General features: G+C 46.8%; 1 long non-coding RNA gene across 1 annotated transcript in view; it reads left to right on the forward strand.

The window, feature by feature from the left end:
• Positions 1 to 18,310, forward strand: part of LOC309362194 — a 70,486-nt gene that overhangs the window by 43,207 nt on the left and 8,969 nt on the right. The window contains exon 2 of the long non-coding RNA XR_014164862.1: positions 14,396 to 14,482. This is a non-coding gene — a long non-coding RNA (uncharacterized lncRNA). The remainder of the gene's footprint in view (positions 1 to 14,395; positions 14,483 to 18,310) is intronic.

The raw sequence follows: 18,310 nt of genomic DNA on the forward strand, positions 1-18,310 counted from the left end.
ATGTAGCACAGCTAAAAGTTCTCTCAGTAATACTAGCAGAAACACTACATTGGATACTGCCCACTGTGTGTGTGTGTGTGTGTAAAACACATGTACAGAGGGGGGAGCCCTGGCCATTAAAAATAGCCTGGCTGGATCAGGTCAATGGCCCTCTTGAGAATCCTCTTCTCAAAGTAGACAACCAGATCCCTGTGGGAAACCCACAATCATGAGAGTAGTCTTCCCTTCCATGATTTTCAGCAACTGGCATTGAGAAATATTACTGCCTTGAGCCTTGGAGGCAGAGTACAGCCTCCTCTTCCTCCATGAATGGCCTTCTCCTTCATGATGACTGATTTGTACAACTTTGTTGTGTCCATAGACTCAACCTTGCATTTGAACAACTGTGAAGCTCATCTATTTGTGTACAGAGGTTTTACACAGAATGTAATGTGTGAACACCTCTTAGGTAGTGTCCCATCAAACTCAATGGGAATGAGATCCAAATAAACAGCCATAGGACTGCTCTGCACATTGCTGACACTTTTGCTCTCCTTTTATATGGTAATCCTCACCACCACCACCACCACAAACCTAACAACTTAGACAACCCTGGTTCTGCAGAGGCACAAAGACTAAGAAAACTATCAAATATGTGTGTAAACTCTGAGGTCAGAGGTACCACATTTTAAAAAGCATAAATATATAGTGATTATATAGATAATGAGCACTCACACTTTACATTGTGGGTGCCCTTTGCGGGATCACGCATGGTGCTACAGTTCCCAGGGAGCTTACTAGCAAACAGGGGCTGGCTTGCCTTTCAGTGTTAATTTTTGGAGGTTCATGCCCAGCCTCAGTAATCAAGTTTCTTGCTGGGAGGTGGGGCCAGCCCCATTTATAAATAGGGGGTGAAGCCAACAATAGTCAGGCAGTCGGCTCAGGAGATTCACACTCCCTACCCTCCCTTTGTTTAATGTTTCTTGTTTGCAGGTTAACTTTTTCTTCCTGTTTAGTGGGCGCTGCTATGGTCTTTGACTGGTTGTTGTTAAAGGACCAGGAAGAAATTTTCCTGCATTGGCAAGTTTTGTCTTTCCCGTAGCAATTTGTCACAACTTTGACAGTTATGGCCGTGGGTGGAATCCTTTAGTCTTTTCTTCCCTATATGGGGGGGGGGGTGAAGTGGTGCTTTACCCCCCTGTGGCGGCGATTCCAGGGTCTCTGGCCATACACTGAAAGGTCATCAGTGAACCTGCATGCGGGGCTTGGCTGCCTGCTACACTTAAGTCTCGTAGAGCACCCCCATATCACATTTATCCTGATGAGCCCCAGTTCCCCCCAGCTGGGGGGGGGGGGTTGGGAGTGATACAAACCCAAGGCCTAAGCCAAAGTCTTCCTACATTTGGAAGTTTAATAAAGTTTTGGCCTAATTTTAATTCCATATAACGTCAGAGTCTTTATTCCTTCCTTATGATCCCTGATGGCTGGGGCTGTCACTGCCTGATCACACAATCTCTGTAGGAAGATGTGGTTAAAGTGTGTGTGTGTGTGCGCGCGCGTGCATGCGTGCGTGCGTGCTAGCAATTCAGTATTTTTGTTTTCTATTGAGGTTCCCCTTAGGGTGAAGTTTGGAATGCACACCAAATGTGTCTGTTGATATTAAAGTCATTAAGTAGCCTTTGGAGGTTTAGTGCAAGGCAAAATCCTTGGCTGATGGCCAGACAGAGCCAACATCTTCTTTTTCTTTTACAGGCACTATAACAGACTCTCCATTTCATACTCACAAGGTTTAAAGGTTTAAATTCCTTTATTACAAGTTGGGATGGGTTGAACAACTTATTCCATCCCTGTTTGCTCCCTCTGGCACTCAGCCATTGGATTGTTGCTTTCTGTTCTGTCCCGCTGTATCTCATTCCTTACCATTGTATACTGTTCCACCTCTTTGTGTACATTTTGTATGCACTTCTTGTGTATGATTTGTACTTTTGATGTAAAACGCACACTTTTCAATGCTGCCCAATGCATTCAACAGTAGAACACACATTTTGCATGCATCTTTTATAAAATTGATATTTTTGTGCACTCTTTTCGCATGCTTAAAGTTCCCAGTTCCCAGAGAAATGCTGCAAAATCCATTTGGGAGTTGCATTATGGTTTGTAAGCAAGTACAAGAGTGGTGAATTGGACCAGTCTACTATGCAAAGTTCACTAAACAAATTCCTCCCCATATCTATCTGTCATCTATCTATAATCTATCATTTCATGAAAATGACATCACACTTGATTGTAGAAAACCAAAAGGGAGAGTGTGTGTTTGAGAGAGTCCACACCTCCTGCAGAACAGGGTGAAATACTTCACCAGAAACCCAACATGACAAAGGCACACAAAGTGAAATGCCTACTATATAAAGGGACATAGGATACAGTGGTACCTCGGGTTAAGTACTTACGGTAATTCATTCTGGAGGTCTGTTCTTAACCTGAAACTGTTCTTAACCTGAAGCACCACTATAGCTAATGGGGCCTCCTGCTGCCACCACACCGCCGGAGCACGATTTCTGTTCTTATCCTGAAGCAAAGTTCTTAACCTGAAGCACTATTTCTGGGTTAGCAGAGTCTGTAACCTGAAGCGTATGTAACCTGAAGCGTATGTAACCCGAGGTACCACTGTATTGCCTTATCCTGATTCGGACCATAAGTCTATCTGGATCAGCATTGTCTACCCTGGCTTGGAGTGACTCTCCAGGGTTTCAGACAGGGGGCATTCCTAATCCTATCTGGAGATGTTCAGGATTGCACCTGGGACCTTCTGCTTTACTACTGAACTTTGGCCTATCTCTCTGCAAGTCCAACCAATGGGTACACACTGGGACTTCATGCTAAAATAAAATTGTTCTGCCTTGCAAAGAAACAGTCACATCATCTGACTTCTAGGCTGCTGGTAGTCTAGCAAAATGCTCACTTTGTTTTCAGTTATCACTAGAATAATCTCGTCTACTCAGCATAAACATTATTACATATTTACTTTTGGATAAATAACAATACTCCCCCCCCCAAAAAAAAAGTTACCAGGAGAATCAGCCTTAGCGTTTTCTTCTCATTAGCCCTTTGCTTGTTGCCACCTGCTTATGAAACAAGAGCTAAGTAGGAAGTGCTAAAGTGTTCCCACTTGGCTAATGAGAGGAGACAACAGAACTCACTCCACTAATTATTTTTTTGCCAGGAGCAAATCTAGGGGCCTTGCTAGGTGAAGCTGAAAGCACTCCAACAAATTATATGTATGGAGACCAGTTCGGTGTGCATTTTAAAACCTTGCCACTGTTTTTCCCATTCCTTGAGGGCTTTATTCTTAAAGGCATCATTCTTTATAATAACCATCATGTGGTCCATTTTTGTTTTTGCTACAGCTTGTCTGACATTCCTTGTATTGCCTCCCCCTCTCTTTCCAACTGACCCCTGAGTAACTGTTCTGCCTACCTATCTCCTTGAATAAAAGCAAGGAAGGAACTGACCCTAGCATTACCTGTAATTATATAACAAGTTTAAAATTACAAGCTTCCTTGTGGAAATGCTCATTAATCTTTCTGGCAATAGACTCCTTTTGCTGTGGAATGTTTCCCAGAGTGCTGGAAGTTAACTAGATGTAAGAATTTGGCCTTGGTTAGGTTTATTGGTTTCTTATCCATTGCTTCCATTCTCTGAGGCTTGCTACTTGCAGAGGGTCACTTTGGACTGATTTGCATAAGTATGCTCTTCCTGTTCATACCCAGTGCTGACTTGCACAAGTGGAATTCCAGTAATTGCACAGGTAAAATTTTCATGTCACCAAGCATCACCTCACACATAATGGTTTGGAACCAGATTTTATCATGCATAGAGCAGAACAATTGAACTCACTTTAGCAACAATGTATCTACTTTAAGCATGATGGGAAACTTGGATCCAACCCAGTGAACAGATGGGTGACATACCCCTTAGCTTCATTTAATTAATTTAAATATAAGCCCTGGAAGTGGGTTGCGGACAATGAAGTGATAGCATGCCATACCTTTCTGTATGCAAAACTATTATCATTAGTTGGCAGAAGAACTGAGGTACGTTTCACAGAACGTGTTCTCCCTAAATGAGAGCATGTGTTGCGGTTGGGGAAGCAGGCCACCCTGGTATGACTGTGCAGTTAGGATATCCCAGGCCTTAAGGGGTTAACTGGGTTACTGGGGAGTTTTGTATGTAGCCAATTTGGAGGTGGGGTTAGAGCCTATATATTCAGGTCGCCATTACAGGGCGGCCTCTTGGCTTTTTCACCGGATCAAGGAGCAGACTGCATCTTGGAGACGGTTGTATTTGAGGCCTTACTGAATCTTTCTATTTAATTTTCGGGCTTTGGCCTTCTTTCTCCTCACCCTCGTTCTTTTAACTCCCTCCGAATCCCCTCTGCCTTATTTCCCGAACACCCTCCCCCACCCCCATTATTAATTTTATAAATATTTTCATATCCCCCTACCCCCCTTTTTTTTTTTTTGCTGGTGCGGGCGAAGGAGAGTGGGCTGAGGGTGGGCCCCCCCCAGCCCCCGGGCGGCTTCGCCTCCCTGGTCCCCTCCTGTCCGACAACCCCCGTGGGGGCGCCGGCAACTCAATCCTTTATTGACCTCGCGGCTGCAGCCGCTCACCTCGCCTGCTTTTGTCCTTGCGGCTGCGGCTGAGCGCTTCCGCTTGCTGCTTGGCCCCGCGGCCGCAGCCGCATACCTCCGCCGCATCTCCCCCCCCCGCTCTCGTCCCTTACCTGGGGCCTGCGAGCGGCGGCGCGGTCGTCGGGCCGCAGTTTCGGCGGAGAGCCTGTTCCCGCTTACCGCTCCTTCCCGGTGAGCCGGGGGGGCCTTCTCCGCGGGCGCAGTCGGCGCCTTCCGTCGGCGGGGCCTTAGCGAGCCCCGGTTTTGAGGCCTTGCCGTGCGCGTCTCGGGCGGCGTGTAGCGGCCTGCACGCGCTCCCCTGATATACGGCGCGGCCTGTACCTCTCAGTAAAAGAAATTTTGCTGCGTAAGTGGAGGAGGCCCCTCCATTTTGCGTGCACGGTGCTGCTAATTTTACGGCCGCTGGCTCCCCCTTGTGGCCAGCTGCTGGCATAGCACCTAGGCCTATTACAGCCAGTTGGGCCTGCACACACGTGGGCCTTCCCTGGCTGGCCTGATTCAGTGCAAGCTTGCCTGCCGTAATTGCTGGATAGACAGGCAGCTGCTGCAGATTGCTCCGGTGCCTGGCCTTATTGCTTTTAATTTTATTGTTATTTGGTTTGGCTTAATTTTGTTATTTATTTTGAGTTACTTTAATTTAACTTAATTTTCTCTTGATTTACCTTATCTTATTCCTAGTTGTTTCCTCGTTTTTGTTTATTTTGTGTACTTTAAATTTACTGTATTGGACTTTTCTCACTATTATTTAGTTCAATATTTTATTTGATTTAATAGGCAAGGTGCTGTTTGCAACATAATTTATTGCTGGTTTCTGGTGATATTAATTATTCCGATTTACTTTCCATTTAGCAGGTATGGCTCCAAAGAAAGCCGCTGCCCGCACGGGCCCAGCTGCCACCCCTAAGCGGCCCATCAGGGGTCCATCCCAGGCGCTCCGCTCTCGCACTCCGAATCAGCCATTAGGGCGGGTTCAATCCCTGGTGGCAAGCATGGCTGGCGACCCAGCAGCCTTATCCCGTTTTGCAACTGAGATGGATGGCTTCCTTCAACACTGCTCCACTCAGTCATCTGCTTCTGGACGGCGCCCTTCACCTGCAATGGCGTCATCACCAGCATCGCCGTCATCTAGTGAAAACGGGAGAGAAGGGTCACCTGCGGGGCGCTTTCTTATGGACACCCTGTCAGCCCAGCCCCCTGACTTACCTCCGACACGGGGTCGGTCCCGTAGGTCTGCTTGTTCCAGCAGGAGAGCTTCTGGAAGACGTGGCACCTCGGGAGCTTCAGTTTCCCGACGTGCTGCCCCTCAGATCCCTCCTGAGGTGGCATCGGGTTCCGATGTCTCACGTGTTGTCTCTTCGCAGTCTATTGCAGCTACACCCCTGCTGAATCCTGATTCCGAGTCTTCAATTGAGGACAGTCTTCCAGTCCCGGACAGGAAGTCATCGGGGGGGAAGCGGCGCCGCAAGAAATCCTCCAGGAGGCGTTCCAAACGGAGAAAGGACGACTCTTCTTCCTCTTACTCTGGTACGTCATCCTCTGATTCCGATAGCGAGGGTAACGCTATGGAACTTTATTGGGGTTTTGGCGAATCGGCTTCGGGACTTCCCAGGTGGGCTTGGGAGCGAAGGGCAAACACACATCGAGCAAAATACGGTGCGGTACAGGAGTGTAAGGATGGCGCCTTGGTTCCTGACGTTAAAGTCTCGACCAACTCCGCCAGGGACATCATCCCGGGCTCGCATTTGTCAGCTAAATTGCGGACCAGGATTCTAAATGGTCGCTTTGTAGACATATTCAGGTTGCTCCCGCCTTCGGAGGAGCAGGAGAAGTTTGGTTCCTCTTCCAAAAAACCCCCTGGGGCCTCCAGCGCTGATAGGACATTCGAACATTGGCTCGATTGCTTCCAAGTCTTCGCTGGCATAGTCTCTGCTGCTTACCCAAGGAGGTCCCTTCATTTGATTGTTTATCTATCTATCGTTCGCTCCGCATTCACGAAAGCCGGTGGGAAAGCGGCTATAAAATATGATGAGAATTTCAGGCGCCGCGCCGCCAAGATTCCTTCGGCTCGCTGGGATCGCAAGGACCTTGATGTGTGGACCACTTATGTGGCTCCACACATTGACAAGAAGGTGGCAGAGCAGCAAAAACCGAGGAATCCCGCTTTTGGCGCGGCTCGGCGTTTTGTGTGCTGGGATTTTAACAAGGGCTCATGCCAGCGTGCATCGTGCAGGTTTGCCCACTTGTGTGAGAAATGCAACGGAGCACATTCGGCTTCCGCTTGTTTTGGTGGGAGACGGCCCTTTCGCGGGGCAAGGGGGGTGGTCAGCAACCCCCCAAGCCAGCTCCCCTTCCCTCAACTTCAGGAACCGGGAAATGACGTGTTGACCTCCTTGGCTCACACCCCTGTACGTTCGTCGGCCCTACAAGCCTGGCTGCAATCTTACCCTGATAGGGTTGCGGCCAGGTACCTAGTTGATGGTTTTTCTAACGGCTTTAGGATTCCGGTAGCTATGCCTCCCGTGGCACGGAATCCTGTCAATCAAAAGTCAATTTTTGAGCTCCCTGAAATTGCCAGGAAAAAGATTGCAAAGGAGGTTGCCATGCATCGTATGGCTGGTCCTTTTAGTTCTCCCCCATTTCCTAATTTGCACATATCTCCCTTAGGTATAGTACCAAAAAAGGCCCCTGGGGAATATCGCTTGATCCATAACTTGTCGCATCCGGTGGGCACTTCTGTTAATGACGTTATTCCTCAGGAGCTTTGCTCCGTAAAGTACGCGTCTCTTGATCATGCGATCAAGATGATTCGGAAATTTGGACGGGCAGCCTTATTGGCGAAATGCGACATCGAATCTGCATTTCGCTTGCTGCCGATTCATCCAGAGGATTTCTGGCTGCTAGGTTTTCAGTTTGAGGGAAATTATTACTTTGATAAAGCCATGCCTATGGGTTGTTCAATTGCGTGCGCCGCTTTTGAATCTTTTAGTACGTTTTTGGAGTGGGCCCTCAAACGGAAGACTGGAATGGGTGGAGTCACTCATTATCTCGATGATTTTTTACTGGCCTGAGCTCATGATACCGGCAACTGCTCGGTATTGCTGCAGGCCTTTGCTGAGCTCACACAGGCATTGGGCGTTCCGCTCGCGGAGGAAAAAACTGAGGGTCCTGCTACCCAGCTTACTTATTTGGGCATCCGGCTAGATACTGTCTCTCAGACTTCCAGCTTGCCAAAGGATAAGCTGGTCGCGTTGAAAAAGGTTATAGAGGAATTGTTGCCTTTGAAGAAGGTGTCACTGAGGCAACTCCAGTCGTTATTGGGTCACCTGAATTTCGCTTGCAGGGTGGTGGCACCTGGGCGCCCCTTTTGTTCTCGATTAGCTCGGCTCACTGCGGGGCTGAAGGCCCCGCATCATCGGGTTCGCCTCTCCAGCGAGGTCAAGACTGACCTGCTAATTTGGCTTGACTTCCTGGAGGGTTTCAATGGTGTATCCCTGTGGCAAGACACCTTGAATCTGCATAATGATTTTCAGGTCCATTCGGACGCTGCGGGTTCCCTGGGATTTGGTCTGTATTGGAAAGGCAGATGGTGCGCCAAGCGTTGGCCACCCGCCTGGCAAGGAGAAGCCATTACGCGGGATCTAACTTTTCTTGAGTTTTTTCCCATTGCAGTGGCTGTACACTTGTGGGTCGATGATTTCAGAGACCGTCGTGTCTGCTTCTGGACTGACAACCAGGCGGTGGTGAACGTGTTGGCTAAGCTGTCGTCACGCTCTCCCAGGGTGTCGGCCCTGTTGCGGGCTTTTGTTTTGCACTGTTTGCGTTGTAATATAGTGTTTTCTGCGCGCTTCATCCCTGGGGTGTCTAACGAGATTGCTGATGCTCTGTCCCGTTTTCAGATGGAGCGGTTCAGACTTCTAGTTCCAGAAGCTCAGGAACGTCCGGAATATTTCCCGGATCATCTCTGGAACCTTGGCAGCAATTAGTTTTCCAGGGAGTAGCTGCATCTATTTCCCCTTCTACTCTCCGGTCGTATTCCAAAGCCTGGGCTGATTTTAGTAGTTTCTCCCATCTTCCAGCCAATAAGGACAGGAAGGGCCTACCATCCACCTCTCAGGTGTTGAGATACTTGGCGCACCTATTCCAATTGGGACGCGCAGCCAAGACAATTAGGATGCAAGCGGCTGCTATAGCCTTTTTCTGTAAATCATATTTTGACGTGGATCCTTGCGCTAAATTCGTGGTTCGCAAGGCCCTTGAGGGCTGGAGTAGGATGTGTCCTCCCCGTCCAGCGTCCCGATGCCCTATCTCATTTGATCTATTGTGCAGGATGCGCATAGCGCTGCGGAATGTATGTTGGTCCAAATATGAGGCACGCCTTTTTTCGGCTGCTTTCTCTATTGCCTTTTTTGGTGCCTTGCGGGTGGGCGAGCTGGTGCTCGAAGTTCACAGGGATGGTAGATCTAGGGGTTTGCTCTTCCAGGACGTGCAACTACTCCCTGCAGAGCTGAGACTCACTATTAGGAACTCAAAGACGGATCAGAGGGGCAAGGGAGCCCTCATTCGTCTACCTGCGTCAAGTGAGGCAGGCCCTTGCCCGGTAAAGGATGTTAGGAGGTTCCTGGCTGTTCGCCCTGCAGGGGATGGCCCGCTGCTGAAACATGAAAATGGGTTGCCCTTATCGAGGCACCAGTTGACAATGGTGATGCGAAAAGCGATCATGGCTTGTGGGGAGTCTGCTGTTGGTTTCGCCCCTCATTCCTTTAGGATCGGGGCCGCCACGACTGCAGCACACTGGGGTCTGTCAGCTGACAGAATTAGGGATATGGGTCGCTGGAAATCTGATGCGTTTAAAGGCTATGTCCGCTAGCAAGGTGATATGCTGACACTTTTGTTTGCTTGCTTATCCCAGGTTTAGCAGCGGTCCGCATTTGGATGGTGGGACACAGTATCGTGCACTGGGCTGGCATTGGAGCTCGGCAGTCCGGATTGGGAGCAGGTCTTGGCCTTCCTCCACATGTCCAATTGTCTTGGCTGTCCAGGCGAGGAATGCGCTGGTCAGAATTCCTGCCGCTGATACGGAGGCAGATGTTCTTCGAAGGGCCGCCCACGGCTATCGTGGTGCAACTGGGCGAGAACGACCTGGTTTCCATGGACTGTCTGTCGTTACGTAAGGCGATCTTGAATGATCTGGAGGTGCTGCGGGAGTTGTTGCCGGCAGCAAAATTATTTTGGTCAAGGCTTTTGCAACGACGGGTTTGGAGGGGAAGTCGTTGCCCAGCTGCCACCGAAAGGGCCAGGAAACGCATAAATGCTGCGGTGTCGAGGAAGATCCTGGAGTTGGGTGGTGATGTGATTTCCCACCCTGAGATTCTTTTTCGCAATGAATCCCTCTTCAGGGAGGATGGGGTGCACCTTTCGGCCTTAGGAAATGAGGCTTGGCTGGGTGCGGTGGTGGCTAAGTTGAGGTCCTGGCTGGGTTTGTGAGTGGTTTGGCGGTGAGCTTGGTGCTCCATGGCGGTTAGGCATTGGTTAAAAATTGGTTGGAGGAGGGGTAAGTGCCTACCCCTCCAATGGTGATGCGGAAAAGGGAATTCCGTTAAAGGAATCCAGGGGCTTGCCATTCTTTCGTCCTTGTCCCTGGAATCGGACCTGGGCCGTGCAAGCCCCACCGGAACATGAGGGTGAGAAGTGATGGTTTGGGCCCCAGCCTCACTTTCTCACCCAATACTTGTTTCCCATGCTGGCTTCCGCTGGAATCCGGAAGTCAGCTCTGTCCCTGGGCATGGACAGATAGTCATAACCAATGCCTAAGCAACCACTCACAATTGTGTATTTAAATAAAGTTGTGGCCAAAAATTGATGCCAAAAACCTTAAACAAAATTAATGTGTGCTGTGTGCAATTCTTGGTGGTGGGTGGCCTGGTGGGACTCAACACGCAAAACGTGTTCTCCCTAAATGAGAGCATGTGTTGCGGTTGGGGAAGCAGGCCACCCTGGTATGACTGTGCAGTTAGGATATCCCAGGCCTTAAGGGGTTAACTGGGTTACTGGGGAGTTTTGTATGTAGCCAATTTGGAGGTGGGGTTAGAGCCTATATATTCAGGTCGCCATTACAGGGCGGCCTCTTGGCTTTTTCACCGGATCACCCGCCCACCCTCCCTTTTAAAGGGGGGGTTTCGTTTGCTTGACCTTGCTATGCCTGTCATGGGGTCGCCTGCCTTCGAGCAGGGGCCTGGTAGGAATTTTGCCATTTGGCTGATTGGCTGGTGCCATTTGGTTTTTGCCTACTGCGTAGCAAATCGTCACAACTTGTAAGGTTGGCGGTTAGGCATTGGTTAAAAATTGGTTGGAGGAGGGGTAAGTGCCTACCCCTCCAATGGTGATGCGGAAAAGGGAATTCCGTTAAAGGAATCCAGGGGCTTGCCATTCTTTCGTCCTTGTCCCTGGAATCGGACCTGGGCCGTGCAAGCCCCACTGGAACATGAGGGTGAGAAGTGATGGTTTGGGCCCCAGCCTCACTTTCTCACCCAATACTTGTTTCCCATGCTGGCTTCCGCTGGAATCCGGAAGTCAGCTCTGTCCCTGGGCATGGACAGATAGTCATAACCAATGCCTAAGCAACCACTCACAATTGTGTATTTAAATAAAGTTGTGGCCAAAAATTGATGCCAAAAACCTTAAACAAAATTAATGTGTGCTGTGTGCAATTCTTGGTGGTGGGTGGCCTGGTGGGACTCAACACGCAACTAGAGTGACATTTCTCACAGTCCCTTGAAACTATCCTGTAGAATTGCAATTGCCACCTCAGGGTGTGTTTCTCATGCAAATGTTGAAATGGGCTGTCTCTATAATCCCATGTCTGTAGCATAACGATATGGACCTACAATTTGTGCATGGACCTCAGGCAATGCACATGCATTGTTATGCTTGGAGAATTCCTACACATAAAACTTATTAAACGACAAAAAACCCCCAATAAACTCCCCCTTCCAAAAAAAAAGCTTTAAAGGTATCGGATCTCACTCCCCCCGTTAAATCAGTGGGTGAGTGAGGAGAATAGGGATTGTACATGTGGGAGAACAAAGAGAGCTCAGACCCCAGAATTGAATTGTACAACCTCCAAATTGGGCTGAGGCAGATCAGGCTGTCTTACAAAAGAACCAGATAGGGGTCCAAACCAAAACTTGCAATCTGCACACACCACCCCTCCTCCTGATTCCCAGCTTGCTTCCAGCTTTTAGAACCAGGACATAACATTTCATGAAATGTCTTTCCCTTGTATCACTTTAATAACAATTCCAGAATTGCCGGTTTCCACCAGCGATTTTTTCTCCTTCCTGCTGTTTCATTCTTCTTTCTGTTATCTCTTTCCTTCTATTATCAGCTCTGTTAGATTACCGTGCTGAGATTCGCAGGGGCTTCTAATCCTGGGCTAATGTAGGGCTGCTCTTCACCTCCCTCGCCTTCATTTTATTTTTTAATATCTAGGACAAAGGAGGCTCTTGTTTGATGTTATATTTAATTACTCGGTAATGACTTGAGGTGAGGAGCAATCTAATTTCTGGAATGCTATTGGGCAGCCAGTCACTGACAACAGCTGAAAAGAAATCACATCTGCTGTGTGCAGCACACTTATTGTCTTCTGTCCCATTTCATGTGGACAGAAGGTGCTGCACACACAGATAGCCCATAATATGTAGCCCTGTTGCACAGCATTTCTACTTCTTCTTTTCCTTGCCAGTTAGGCTGTCTCCATATTTGTAAAGAATTGTACAAAAAAGGAAACAGATACCACCCAAAGGAGAAGAGGGGGCAGCTGTTCAAATGCAGTTTGTCTTTTGTAAGGGTCCTTGTCCCTAAAGGTGGAGTTGGTGCACAACAGCAGTTTACTATTGCCATTCTGACACAGTCAAGCTGGGGTTTTTTTTTTCTTTCTACACACTTACCAGGAAATAACTCCGATTGAATTCAATGAGAGCTTCCTTCAGAGTAGAAGTGCACAGGATTTTAAGGCTGCAGGCCCAACCCTGACTTATCAGTATAAAGCCCTATTTAGCTTAGAGGGACTTGTTTTTGAATAAAACATATGTACAATTTCACAGCAAGATAGCTCACAGCCTCTGTTGGCTGTTTCTATGTGACCTTGGCCTTTGACACCTGAGGTGTGTGTTTTAGGACAACCCTATTCTTGTGACTGTGAGATGCATTAACTGTTTTTAATACTGATTTTTAAATTATTGTTACCCTGTTACCCTGGGGAAGGGCAGGTAACAAGAACAGCAACAAGAACAGCAGCAGCATGGCATTCTCTGCTCTCTCAAGAACAGTAACTAATCATAGAACCATAGAATCATAGAACTGTAGAGTTGGAAGGGACCATGAGGGTAATCTAGTCCAACCCCTTGCAATGCAGGAATCTTTTGCTGATACTTTTAACATCATACTTTGGGATGGCAGGTATATTCTTCTTGTGTTTTGTTTTTTCTTTTTCTTTGTTTGTAACAGCCTTATTTTATGCTTGTACCTATAAGATATGGAGCTTTAGTGAATTTCAATAAAAACATTCCACCACTAACAACAACATCCAAGTTAATTAATCAAAGAAATGTTATCTAAATAATTAGATGATTAAATCTGCATAAATATGCATGTGAGGGAGGAAATCTTGTTCTAAAGTTTAGGAAGATAAGAAGCAGCTTTATACTGTACCATACATTTAATACACTGATCTGGGAATTGTAGCTATGGGTAGAGAACAGGGGGCCTCCTAACAATGTTCAGCACCTGTAACAAACTACAATTACCATAATTATTCAGGGGAAGCCATGACTGTAATAGTGGTATTATAGTGCTTTAAATATATAGCATAGATGTCAGAGGTGCCAGCTTGTGAGGGAAATTTCTATACCACCCTTCATCAGAAGATCACAGGGCAGTTTACAATATAAAAACACAAAAACACATAGTAAAAAACAACAAAAAACACTAATATTTTTAATGGTAATAGATTGCTCAATTAGCTCAATTTCCAGAGCATTTGTGTGTTGCAGTAGTTGTTGTTTTTCCCTCCCTGAGGTAGCTCAGTAGTGAGCCAGTAATTTGCTTGACTTTCTTCTTTGTAAAGCCAACCTGAGGAGTCACAGCATGGACCTCTATCCCCTTTAGGTATTGAAGACCCAGCAGGTGAACCTGGAGGACAGGGAATGCTCTGGGGCTCTATTGTAAACTGTGAGTAGTGCTGCCCTATAATTGTGCTATGGTGGCATAATGTAAAGAAAGTATATACTGTTTGTATTAGTGACTGCTGGAGCTTCTAGCAGATGCTTTCATTCTTTTTCATCTTCATCTTCAGTTCTGATAGGTCAAAGGGGAGATAAAGCCACAAAAGAGATTAAGAGATTTCTTTAACACATTGCTCATGCTTGATTTTGTCTCTGCTTTGCAAATGGATGCAAGACAGTAAAAGATTTTTGCTACAAAAGAGATGTGAGACTAGAAAGCAACCTTAGCTTTCTGATTCATGGTACATAAAAATGCCTCAATTTGCATGCTTCAGAACCTCCTTCCATGTAGACACATCTCTAGTTTGCTCTTCAGTTGCCATGCACTTCCCTTTGGTCTGCTGCTTCAAAGGGACAGTTTGGTCCTCTGCTTCAAAGGGGCAAAGGGAAAACCGATGATGCCTGCAATCTCATGGAATATTTGGTAATTACTATCCCTTTCAGAATTGTATTCCTTGTGAAGGAAGAAGAGAAAAAGGCAACAGAGATGTATGTGAGCACTGAAGGTCCTCCAAGAATAACAGATTTGTGGTAAGCAAGAAAGAATTTCAACAAGGCCACCATTTTTATCTACAGTTGGGGTGTGCATATTCCTTTGTGTACACTACATTATATGAGGATGAGCATAAGCATAAGCACAAGAAGAACCAGCTCAATCAGGCCAGTGGCCCATCTAGTCCAGCATCCTAAACTCACAGTGACCAATCAGATGTCTATGGGAAGACTGCAACAACACCCTCTTCTCATGCAATTTCCAGCAACTGGTATTTGGAACCATGCTGCCTCCAACAGTGGTGGTAGAGTTGGAGACTTCTGCTAAGGCAAATGATATCCACTTCTACCAAGGACCATTACCCCACACGAAAATTCACCTGAAGGCCACAAACAATTAGCCAATTACTCCAATTGCATTAGGCAACAAATTGCATTTGTGTGTGAGAGAAAGTACACAGCCTAAGAATATACTACTGTGTATTGTTGCCATATCCTGAAGCTCTTGCTACTCTGATGCTGATCTGCTTAAATGACCATGACAACTACACTTGGAAAGCAGGGATGGGGAGCTGGTGGCCCTTTAGATGTTATTGGGCTACAACTCCCATCTTTCCAGATGATTGACCATGCTGGTTAGGGCTGATGGGAGTTGAGTCCAAGCAACATCTGGAAGGCTGCAGGTTCTTTACCCCTGCTGGAGGGAAAGGTGGGTGAAGACACGTGCTAGATCCTTCTACCAGGACTGTTGTTATTATTTGCCAAAGCAAGCAGGTGATGAAGGGAGGGTTGGATGCTGCTGTTAAAAGTGCATGGAGCACCTTGCTGTAGGACCACCTGCTTGGCCACTCTCTTTGCCAGCCCTCCCCACTGAGTAAATGGAGAACAGCTGCTAGGAAATGCTTCAGGACAGCATGAAATTAAGGGGAGGGATGCAGCCAGCTCTTAGCTCAGATAGTCCCCACACATGGGCTACAACAATACATTTCAAAACTTTTGAAAAATGGTTGTATCCCAAGGAAATGTTTCTTAAAAAGTGCATTGTGAGGAATGAGTGATCTAGTGTGGTAAACCTGGTTGTATGGTGGGCCAAACAGAAATACTGCCCCTCTCCCTAGCTTGCTGCAGAAATTAGGATGGGGGTGGAATGCAGCAGAACCAAACATGGGGGTTATTGGTGGCAACATGCAGAACTTTGCCCTACAGTGTACTCAGAAGAAAGTCCTGTTGAGCTCAATAGAGCTTACAAACAGGTCAGGGTACAGGAGTGCAGCCTATGTCTTCCAAGTTTCTTCTCCTTATATAGGCATTATTTAGGAAACCCTTATATTCATGAGAGCATCTTTACCTAGATGTCTCTGTTCCTTTTCATATGTTGGTTATCCCTCAGTAGTAGGGCACCTGCTTTGCATGCAGAAAGTTCCAGCTTCCATCCCCAACAACTCTAGGTAGGGCTACGATAAGATCCTGCCTAAAACCCTGTACAGCTGCTGCTAATCAGTGTAAACCAGGGTGTCCAAACTTGGGTCTCCAGCTGTTTGGGGGCTACAATTCCCACCACCCCTGACCACTGGTCCTGCTAGCTAGGGATGATGGGAGTTGTAGTTCAAAAACACATGGAGACCCAGGTGGACACCACAGATGGAAACTGTGGTGTAGATAATACTGATCTAGATGGACCAAAGGTCTGACTCAGTATAAGGCAGCTTGTTGTGTTCCACTTTGAAGATTCACAAGAAACCAAGATCCCACATGCATAGTTTGCTTCTTTTTCCTGGTGTGAAAGGCTATGAACTTTTTTGTTTTCTTTCGTTCTTCCTATTGCAAAAAAACCCCAGGAACTATTGTTTTTCTTACTGGATCAATAAGTTGAAGTTGCTTAAATAAAATATGAAGACTGCAGTTGTGTGGTGTTTGACACACCAGGTTGCCAACAACCTCAAAGGGAGTGTTGACCCATGGATGTGAAATTCAGTCTTCGGTATAACTGGCTCACACAGTCCATCTAAGCCCAAAGGATATGTTTTTATTGGTTTTTATCATAGTGAGAATCTGACCCTGATTCCCCCCCCCCTACTTCCTATCTCCCTTGATATATTATGGATTAGAAGACCACATTTACATTTGTATGACAGCTTTGAAACATTTGGTCTTGCTGTCGGCCTGGAGAGTAAAATTTTATTTTATGTATATATGAATTTATCAGTCATATAGTGTTAGCTGCTGATGTAAGAAACAAACAGATGTGGGCTAACTCATAGGACAATTCCCCAAGTAGCACAGTATGGGTCAGATGCTTCCCAAGGCAAAACAGCAGCAGTGAGGAATGTCAGGCCTGAGGGACAAATGTGGCATGCCCTCCAACATGCCACAGAGGAAAACCGGGATGCGCATCTTTTGTATCCACGCTCCTGCATGAGTTGTGTGACTTGCATGAGAATGCCCCCAAATGCATGGTTTTTTTTGGGGGGGGGTCATGCTCTCGCAGGAGCCAGGTGACTCACACGAGAGCACCCCACCCAAAAAAGGGCATCTTATGGGGCTGTCCTCTTGCAATAAGAAGCTGGGATGACTTGTATAATTCTGGGATGTCCTGGTCAGATTGGGACAGTTGAGGGGGTATGCTATGGGCCTCCAGACATCTCTATCTAGGCTGGATCTACACTGACCTGTTTAACGATATTAGAATGATATAAGATATGTCGTTCTAAAACGTCACAGAGCATACTTGTAAATTAAAGTGTTTTTTATCTTGGCTTTTGCCTGTCAAAACGCTGTCTCCCAGGCCTTCACAGTTGAAAGAAATTTGCTTCTGAATGCCAGTTGTTTGAAACTACAGGAGGTGTGAGAACAGGATGCTGGACTAGATGGGACATTAGCCTGATCCAGCAGGCTCTTCTTGTGTTCTTAATTTCAGAGGGGGAAGCAAGAGAGAGCTTTGTCACTGATTCAAGCAGCACTGCTTAGTAATTAAGAAGAGAATACTCTGTGGGACACAGCATCAATTGCAGGGATAGTCTTATAAGAATAGAATTGTAGTGTTTGGAAGGTACCCTGAGGATCATCTAGTCCAACCCCTTGCAATGCAGGAATATGCAGCTGTCCCATACAGGATGAAACCTTCAGCCTTGGAGTAATCAGCACCATGCTCTAACTGAGCTATCCATTATCAATGCAGTAGCTGAGATAAATTTAGTTTCTTCATCTGACCAAAGCTTCTGCATTGGAATCACAGCTTCAATGGGGGCATCAATTTCTGCATACACCTCTCAGAGTCATTCTTACTGCATTGCTCGTCTTGGGATCCCTCATAAACTCCCATGGTGCCTGCCACAACAGCACTTGGTCCTTGTCAGTAGAACAAATAGTCCAAATCAAACAATAAATCCTTTCATGCACTCTGCAAACTTCTTATTGGGTAATATAGTGGGGGTAAATTGCTGGTAGCTGCGTGTTTCATTATTTACCTTAACCTAGAGGTGGGGGGGGCAGTAACTGGTCCTCCAAATGTTAGACTACAACATCTATCAGTCCCAGTGTTCATGGTCAATGGTCAGGTAAGTTAGTAACTGTAGTCAAGCAACTTCTGGAGGTGCTTCAAGTTCTGCACCTGTCTGGCTTGTTGCTTTTTGGAAATAATACAATCCATATGAGTTTACTTTCAGCTGCTCTCTTCCTCTCTGCTTGGGCCAGATATGGCCTGAGAGGCCAGCTGATAGGTGGGAGATTGAAGCAGATGCTGGAAACAGGATATACTTCCCTGTTTTCAAGTGTAATTGCTAGACTGCATCCTAAGAAAGACAACTGACATTCAAAATGATTCAGATGTTATCTCCTAGTGGGCAGCCTTATACCTCTGAGGCCTTC

This window comes from Podarcis melisellensis, assembly GCF_964234715.1.
Source record: "Podarcis melisellensis genome assembly, chromosome: Z".
In the NCBI taxonomy this organism is placed as follows: Eukaryota; Metazoa; Chordata; class Lepidosauria; order Squamata; family Lacertidae; genus Podarcis; species Podarcis melisellensis.